This window comes from Papaver somniferum, unplaced genomic scaffold (assembly GCF_003573695.1).
Source record: "Papaver somniferum cultivar HN1 unplaced genomic scaffold, ASM357369v1 unplaced-scaffold_21, whole genome shotgun sequence".
NCBI classification, from domain to species: Eukaryota; Viridiplantae; Streptophyta; class Magnoliopsida; order Ranunculales; family Papaveraceae; genus Papaver; species Papaver somniferum.
The window spans coordinates 13,519,384-13,529,411 of record NW_020631041.1 but is presented as its reverse complement, the minus strand read 5'-3'; positions in this window follow the sequence as shown (position 1 = coordinate 13,529,411).

Here is a 10,028-nt window from a genome sequence, read left to right as displayed (position 1 = left end):
GCTCCGAGATCGAAACTTTTCCATGAGTGGACTACTATAAGTGGGAAACTTTGTAAGAACGATGAATCCACCCATCAACAGGTAAGATTCCATCGGAATATTCCCCGAACCTTAAACACACCCATTTCCGTCAACTTCGATATTGAACCTGGTTCCGATATCGAAACATTGCCGCGAGTGGACTACTATAAGTCGGAAACTTAGTAAGAACGATTAATCCACCCATTTACAGGTAAGATTACATCGAATATTCTCTGAAACCTTAAACACACCCCTTTTCGTCCACTTCGTTACTGAACCTGGCTCCGATATCGAAACCTGGCCGCCAGTGAACTACTATAAGTCAGAAACTTTGTAAGAACGATGAATCCACCCATCAACAGATAAGATTTCATCGGAATATTCCCCCGAAACCTTAAACACACCCCTTTTCGTCAACTTCGAAACTGAACCTGGCTCCGAGCTCGAAACCTGGCCGCGAATGGACTACTATAAGTCGGAAACTTTGTAAGAACGATGAATCCACCCATCAACAGGTAAGATTCCATAGGAATATTCCCTAAAACCTTAAACACACCCCTTTTCGTCAACTTCGATACTGAACCTGGCTTAGAGCTTGAAATATGGCTGCGAGTGGACTACTATAAGTCGGAAACTTCGTAAGAACGATGAATCCAGTCATCTACAAATAAGATTTCTTCGGAATATTCTCTAAAACCTTAAACACACCCCGAAACCTTATACACACCCCTTTTCGTCAACTTCGATATTGAACCTGGCTCCGAGGTCGAAACATTTCCCCGAGTGGACTATTATAAGTCGGAAACTTTGTAAGAACGATGAATCCACCCATCAACAGGTAAGGTTCCATAGGAATATTCCCTAAAACCTTAAACACACCCCTTTTCGTCAACTTCGATACTGAACCTGGCTTAGAGCTCGAAACCTGGCTGTGAGTCGACTACTATAAGTCGGAAACTTCCTAAGAACGATGAATCCAGTCATCTACAGGTAAGATTTCATCGGAATATTCTCTAAAACCTTAAACACACCCCTTTGCGTCAACTTCGATACTGAACCTGGCTCCGAGATCGAAACTTTTCCATGAGTGGACTACTATAAGTGGGAAACTTTGTAAGAACGATGAATCCACCCATCAACAGGTAAGATTCCATCGGAATATTCCTCGAAACCTTAAACACACCCATTTCCGTCAACTTCGATATTGAACCTGGTTCCGATATCGAAACATTGTCGCGAGTGGACTAATATAAGTCGGAAACTTAGTAAGAACGATTAATCCACCCATTTACAGGTAAGATTACATCGAATATTCTCCGAAACCTTAAACACCCCCCTTTTCGTCCACTTCGTTACTGAACCTGGCTCCGAGATCGAAACCTGGCCGCCAGTGAACTACTATAAGTCGGAAAATTTGTAAGAACGATGAATCCACCCATCAACAGATAAGATTCCATCGGAATATTCCCCCGAAACCTTAAACACACCCCTTTTCGTCAACTTCGAAACTGAACCTGGCTCCGAGCTCGAAACCTGGCCGCGAATGGACTACTATAAGTCGGAAACTTTGTAAGAACGATGAATCCACCCATCAACAGGTAAGATTTCATCGAAATATTCCTCTCGAAACCTTAAACACACCCCTTTTCGTCCACTTCGTTACTGAACCTGGCTCCGAGCTCGAAACCTGGCCGCTAGTGAACTACTATAAGTCGGAAACTTTGTAAGAACGATGAATCCATCCATCAACAGGTAAGATTCCATCGGAATATTCCCCCCGAAACTTAAACACACCCCTTTTCGTCAATTTCGAAACTGAACCTGGCTCCGAACTCGAAAGCTGGCCGCGAGTTGACTACTATAACTCGGTAACTTTCGTAAGAACGATGAATCCACCCATATATAGGTAAGATTCAATCGTAATATTCCCTGAAACCTTAAACACACCCCTCTTCTTCAACTTCGATACTGAACCTGTCTCGGAAAATTTTGTAGTAACCCTACGACGACCTTTATTTAAGGTTGCGAAAGGGGGTTGTAGAAAATAGTGTTTATCGGAAGTGTAAGGATGGTTGATGCCAACTTGTGAAGTGTAAGGATGGTTGATGCCAAATCTTTTTCTTAAAGAGTTGTCGTTTGTTTTCTTGTGGCGACCCTTTGGTTCTAGGGGTGGGTAGTGATGGCCATTCTACAACTCTTCCTTTGAAAAAAGTTTTAAAACATGAGATGTTTTACAACTTTTAGAAAAACGTTGTAGGAATCCAATTCTAGATGTATATTTTCCATGTAGTGCGAGATTTGGGTATTGGGTATTGAATGTAAGGGACAACATCTGTATCACGTAAACAACAAAAGTGAATCAAACATAAATAAATAAATAAATAAATAAAGTAAATATACGAAAATAAATAAATTACTTGTTACATGGTTTTATAATTCTTTTTGCTCTTTTTTTTTCACTAACCTAGTTTCCTTTATACCATAGAATAGATATATTTTAGATAATAACTCTCCAAATATCTAAATTTAGAAAAATCAGATGTTTAATTTGCTACTTTTCGTCAACTTTGATACTGAACCTGGCTCCGAGCTCGAAAATTTTTCACGAGTGGACTACTATAAGTGGGATACTTTGTAAGAAGGATGAATCCACCCATCAACGGGTAACATTTCATCGAAATATTCCCTGAAACCTTAGACACACCCATTTCCGTCAACTTCGATATTGAACCTGGCTCCGAGATCGAAACATTGCCGCGAATGGACTACTATAAGTCGGAGACTTAGAAAGAACGATGAATCCACCCATATACAGGTAAGATTACATCGAATATTCCCTGAAACCTTAAACACACCCCTTTTCGTCCACTTCGTTACTGAACCTGGCTCCGAACTTGAAACCTGGCCATGACTGGACTACTATAAGTCGAAAAATTTGTAAGAACGATGAATCCACTTATCAACAGGTAAGATTCCATAGGAATATTCCCCCCGAAACCTTAAACACACCCCTTTTTGTCAACTTCGAAACTAAACCTGGCTCCGACCTCGAAACTTGGCCGTGAGTGGACTACTATAAATCGGAAACTTCGTGAGAACGATGAATCCACCCATTTAAAGGTAAGATTCCATCAGAATATTCCCTACAACCTTAAACAAACCACTTTTCGTCAACTTCAATACTTAACCTGGCTCCGAGACCGGGATTGGACTACTATAAGTCAGAAACTTCGTAAGAATGATGAATCCACCCATTTACAGGTAAGATTCGAAATATTCCCCGCAAACTTAAACAAACCCCTTTTCGTCAACTTCGATATTGAACCTGGCTCCGAGGTCGAAACATTTCCACGAGTGGACTATTATAAGTCGGAAACTTTGTAAGAACGATGAATCCACCCATCAACAGGTAAGATTCCATAGGAATATTCCCTAAAACCTTAAACACACCCCTTTTCGTCAACTTCGATACTGAACCTGGCTTAGAGCTCGAAACCTGGCTGCGAGTCGACTACTATAAGTCGGAAACTTCCTAAGAACGATGAATCCAGTCATCTACAGGTAATTTTTCATCGGAATATTCTCTAAAACCTTAAACACACCCCTTTTCGTCAACTTCGATACTGAATCTGGCTCCGAGATCGAAACTTTTCCATGAGTGGACTACTATAAGTGGGAAACTTTGTAAGAACGATGAATCCACCCATCAACAGGTAAGATTCCATCGGAATATTCCCCGAAACCTTAAACACACCCATTTCCGTCAACTTCGATATTGAACCTGGTTCCGATATCGAAACATTGCCGCGAGTGGACTACTATAAGTCGGAAACTTAGTAAGAACGATTAATCCACCCATTTACAGGTAAGATTACATCGAATATTCTCTGAAACCTTAAACACACCCCTTTTCGTCCACTTCGTTACTGAACCTGGCTCCGATATCGAAACCTGGCCGCCAGTGAACTACTATAAGTCAGAAACTTTGTAAGAACGATGAATCCACCCATCAACAGATAAGATTTCATCGGAATATTCCCCCGAAACCTTAAACACACCCCTTTTCGTCAACTTCGAAACTGAACCTGGCTCCGAGCTCGAAACCTGGCCGCGAATGGACTACTATAAGTCGGAAACTTTGTAAGAACGATGAATCCACCCATCAACAGGTAAGATTCCATAGGAATATTCCCTAAAACCTTAAACACACCCCTTTTCGTCAACTTCGATACTGAACCTGGCTTAGAGCTTGAAATATGGCTGCGAGTGGACTACTATAAGTCGGAAACTTCGTAAGAACGATGAATCCAGTCATCTACAAATAAGATTTCTTCGGAATATTCTCTAAAACCTTAAACACACCCCGAAACCTTATACACACCCCTTTTCGTCAACTTCGATATTGAACCTGGCTCCGAGGTCGAAACATTTCCCCGAGTGGACTATTATAAGTCGGAAACTTTGTAAGAACGATGAATCCACCCATCAACAGGTAAGGTTCCATAGGAATATTCCCTAAAACCTTAAACACACCCCTTTTCGTCAACTTCGATACTGAACCTGGCTTAGAGCTCGAAACCTGGCTGTGAGTCGACTACTATAAGTCGGAAACTTCCTAAGAACGATGAATCCAGTCATCTACAGGTAAGATTTCATCGGAATATTCTCTAAAACCTTAAACACACCCCTTTGCGTCAACTTCGATACTGAACCTGGCTCCGAGATCGAAACTTTTCCATGAGTGGACTACTATAAGTGGGAAACTTTGTAAGAACGATGAATCCACCCATCAACAGGTAAGATTCCATCGGAATATTCCTCGAAACCTTAAACACACCCATTTCCGTCAACTTCGATATTGAACCTGGTTCCGATATCGAAACATTGTCGCGAGTGGACTAATATAAGTCGGAAACTTAGTAAGAACGATTAATCCACCCATTTACAGGTAAGATTACATCGAATATTCTCCGAAACCTTAAACACCCCCCTTTTCGTCCACTTCGTTACTGAACCTGGCTCCGAGATCGAAACCTGGCCGCCAGTGAACTACTATAAGTCGGAAAATTTGTAAGAACGATGAATCCACCCATCAACAGATAAGATTCCATCGGAATATTCCCCCGAAACCTTAAACACACCCCTTTTCGTCAACTTCGAAACTGAACCTGGCTCCGAGCTCGAAACCTGGCCGCGAATGGACTACTATAAGTCGGAAACTTTGTAAGAACGATGAATCCACCCATCAACAGGTAAGATTTCATCGAAATATTCCTCTCGAAACCTTAAACACACCCCTTTTCGTCCACTTCGTTACTGAACCTGGCTCCGAGCTCGAAACCTGGCCGCTAGTGAACTACTATAAGTCGGAAACTTTGTAAGAACGATGAATCCATCCATCAACAGGTAAGATTCCATCGGAATATTCCCCCCGAAACTTAAACACACCCCTTTTCGTCAATTTCGAAACTGAACCTGGCTCCGAACTCGAAACCTGGCCACGAGTTGACTACTATAACTCGGTAACTTTCGTAAGAACGATGAATCCACCCATATATAGGTAAGATTCAATCGTAATATTCCCTGAAACCTTAAACACACCCCTCTTCTTCAACTTCGATACTGAACCTGTCTCGGAAAATTTTGTAGTAACCCTACGACGACCTTTATTTAAGGTTGCGAAAGGGGGTTGTAGAAAATAGTGTTTATCGGAAGTGTAAGGATGGTTGATGCCAACTTGTGAAGTGTAAGGATGGTTGATGCCAAATCTTTTTCTTAAAGAGTTGTCGTTTGTTTTCTTGTGGCGACCCTTTGGTTCTAGGGGTGGGTAGTGATGGCCATTCTACAACTCTTCCTTTGAAAAAAGTTTTAAAACATGAGATGTTTTACAACTTTTAGAAAAACGTTGTAGGAATCCAATTCTAGATGTATATTTTCCATGTAGTGCGAGATTTGGGTATTGGGTATTGAATGTAAGGGACAACATCTGTATCACGTAAACAACAAAAGTGAATCAAACATAAATAAATAAATAAATAAATAAAGTAAATATACGAAAATAAATAAATTACTTGTTACATGGTTTTATAATTCTTTTTGCTCTTTTTTTTTCACTAACCTAGTTTCCTTTATACCATAGAATAGATATATTTTAGATAATAACTCTCCAAATATCTAAATTTAGAAAAATCAGATGTTTAATTTGCTACTTTTCGTCAACTTTGATACTGAACCTGGCTCCGAGCTCGAAAATTTTTCACGAGTGGACTACTATAAGTGGGATACTTTGTAAGAAGGATGAATCCACCCATCAACGGGTAACATTTCATCGAAATATTCCCTGAAACCTTAGACACACCCATTTCCGTCAACTTCGATATTGAACCTGGCTCCGAGATCGAAACATTGCCGCGAATGGACTACTATAAGTCGGAGACTTAGAAAGAACGATGAATCCACCCATATACAGGTAAGATTACATCGAATATTCCCTGAAACCTTAAACACACCCCTTTTCGTCCACTTCGTTACTGAACCTGGCTCCGAACTTGAAACCTGGCCATGACTGGACTACTATAAGTCGAAAAATTTGTAAGAACGATGAATCCACTTATCAACAGGTAAGATTCCATAGGAATATTCCCCCCGAAACCTTAAACACACCCCTTTTTGTCAACTTCGAAACTAAACCTGGCTCCGACCTCGAAACTTGGCCGTGAGTGGACTACTATAAATCGGAAACTTCGTGAGAACGATGAATCCACCCATTTAAAGGTAAGATTCCATCAGAATATTCCCTACAACCTTAAACAAACCACTTTTCGTCAACTTCAATACTTAACCTGGCTCCGAGACCGGGATTGGACTACTATAAGTCAGAAACTTCGTAAGAATGATGAATCCACCCATTTACAGGTAAGATTCGAAATATTCCCCGCAAACTTAAACAAACCCCTTTTCGTCAACTTCGATATTGAACCTGGCTCCGAGGTCGAAACATTTCCACGAGTGGACTATTATAAGTCGGAAACTTTGTAAGAACGATGAATCCACCCATCAACAGGTAAGATTCCATAGGAATATTCCCTAAAACCTTAAACACACCCCTTTTCGTCAACTTCGATACTGAACCTGGCTTAGAGCTCGAAACCTGGCTGCGAGTCGACTACTATAAGTCGGAAACTTCCTAAGAACGATGAATCCAGTCATCTACAGGTAATTTTTCATCGGAATATTCTCTAAAACCTTAAACACACCCCTTTTCGTCAACTTCGATACTGAATCTGGCTCCGAGATCGAAACTTTTCCATGAGTGGACTACTATAAGTGGGAAACTTTGTAAGAACGATGAATCCACCCATCAACAGGTAAGATTCCATCGGAATATTCCCCGAAACCTTAAACACACCCATTTCCGTCAACTTCGATATTGAACCTGGCTCTGAGATCGAAACATTGCCGCGAATGGACTACTATAAGTCGGAGACTTAGAAAGAACGATGAATCCACCCATATACAGGTAAGATTACATCGAATATTCCCTGAAACCTTAAACACACCCCTTTTCGTCCACTTCGTTACTGAACCTGGCTCCGAGATCGAAACCTGGCTGCCAGTGAACTACTATAAGTCGGAAACTTTGTAAGAACGATGAATCCATTCATCTACAGGTAAGATTTCATCGGAATATTCTCTAAAACCTTAAACACACCCCGAAACCTTAAACACACCCCTTTTCGTCAACTTCGAAACTAAACCTGGCTCCGAGCTCGAAACCTGGCCGCGAATGGACTATTATAAGTCGGAAACTTTGTAAGAACGATGAATCCACCCATCAACAGGTAAGATTCCATAGGAATATTCCCTAAAACCTTAAACACACCCCTTTTCGTCAACTTCGATACTGAACCTGGCTTAGAGCTCGAAACCTGGATTTGAGTGGACTACTATAAGTCGGAAACTTCGTAAGAACGATGACTCCAGTCATCTACAGGTAAGATTTCATCGGAATATTCTCTAAAACCTTAAACACACCCCTTTTCGTCAACTTCGATACTGAACCTGGCTCCGAGATCGAAACTTTTCCATGAGTGGACTACTATAAGTGGGAAACTTTGTAAGAACGATGAATCCACCCATCAACAGGTAAGATTCCATCGGAATATTCCCCGAAACCTTAAACACACCCATTTCCGTCAACTTCGATATTGAACCTGGTTCCGATATCGAAACATTGCCGCGAGTGGACTACTATAAGTCGGAAACTTAGTAAGAACGATTAATCCACCCATTTACAGGTAAGATTACATCGAATATTCTCTGAAACCTTAAACACACCCCTTTTCGTCCACTTCGTTACTGAACCTGGCTCCGATATCGAAACCTGGCCGCCAGTGAACTACTATAAGTCAGAAACTTTGTAAGAACGATGAATCCACCCATCAACAGATAAGATTTCATCGGAATATTCCCCCGAAACCTTAAACACACCCCTTTTCGTCAACTTCGAAACTGAACCTGGCTCCGAGCTCGAAACCTGGCCGCGAATGGACTACTATAAGTCGGAAACTTTGTAAGAACGATGAATCCACCCATCAACAGGTAAGATTCCATAGGAATATTCCCTAAAACCTTAAACACACCCCTTTTCGTCAACTTCGATACTGAACCTGGCTTAGAGCTTGAAATATGGCTGCGAGTGGACTACTATAAGTCGGAAACTTCGTAAGAACGATGAATCCAGTCATCTACAAATAAGATTTCTTCGGAATATTCTCTAAAACCTTAAACACACCCCGAAACCTTATACACACCCCTTTTCGTCAACTTCGATATTGAACCTGGCTCCGAGGTCGAAACATTTCCCCGAGTGGACTATTATAAGTCGGAAACTTTGTAAGAACGATGAATCCACCCATCAACAGGTAAGGTTCCATAGGAATATTCCCTAAAACCTTAAACACACCCCTTTTCGTCAACTTCGATACTGAACCTGGCTTAGAGATCGAAACCTGGCTGTGAGTCGACTACTATAAGTCGGAAACTTCCTAAGAACGATGAATCCAGTCATCTACAGGTAAGATTTCATCGGAATATTCTCTAAAACCTTAAACACACCCCTTTGCGTCAACTTCGATACTGAACCTGGCTCCGAGATCGAAACTTTTCCATGAGTGGACTACTATAAGTGGGAAACTTTGTAAGAACGATGAATCCACCCATCAACAGGTAAGATTCCATCGGAATATTCCTCGAAACCTTAAACACACCCATTTCCGTCAACTTCGATATTGAACCTGGTTCCGATATCGAAACATTGTCGCGAGTGGACTAATATAAGTCGGAAACTTAGTAAGAACGATTAATCCACCCATTTACAGGTAAGATTACATCGAATATTCTCCGAAACCTTAAACACCCCCCTTTTCGTCCACTTCGTTACTGAACCTGGCTCCGAGATCGAAACCTGGCCGCCAGTGAACTACTATAAGTCGGAAAATTTGTAAGAACGATGAATCCACCCATCAACAGATAAGATTCCATCGGAATATTCCCCCGAAACCTTAAACACACCCCTTTTCGTCAACTTCGAAACTGAACCTGGCTCCGAGCTCGAAACCTGGCCGCGAATGGACTACTATAAGTCGGAAACTTTGTAAGAACGATGAATCCACCCATCAACAGGTAAGATTTCATCGAAATATTCCTCTCGAAACCTTAAACACACCCCTTTTCGTCCACTTCGTTACTGAACCTGGCTCCGAGCTCGAAACCTGGCCGCTAGTGAACTACTATAAGTCGGAAACTTTGTAAGAACGATGAATCCATCCATCAACAGGTAAGATTCCATCGGAATATTCCCCCCGAAACTTAAACACACCCCTTTTCGTCAATTTCGAAACTGAACCTGGCTCCGAACTCGAAACCTGGCCACGAGTTGACTACTATAACTCGGTAACTTTCGTAAGAACGATGAATCCACCCATATATAGGTAAGATTCAATCGT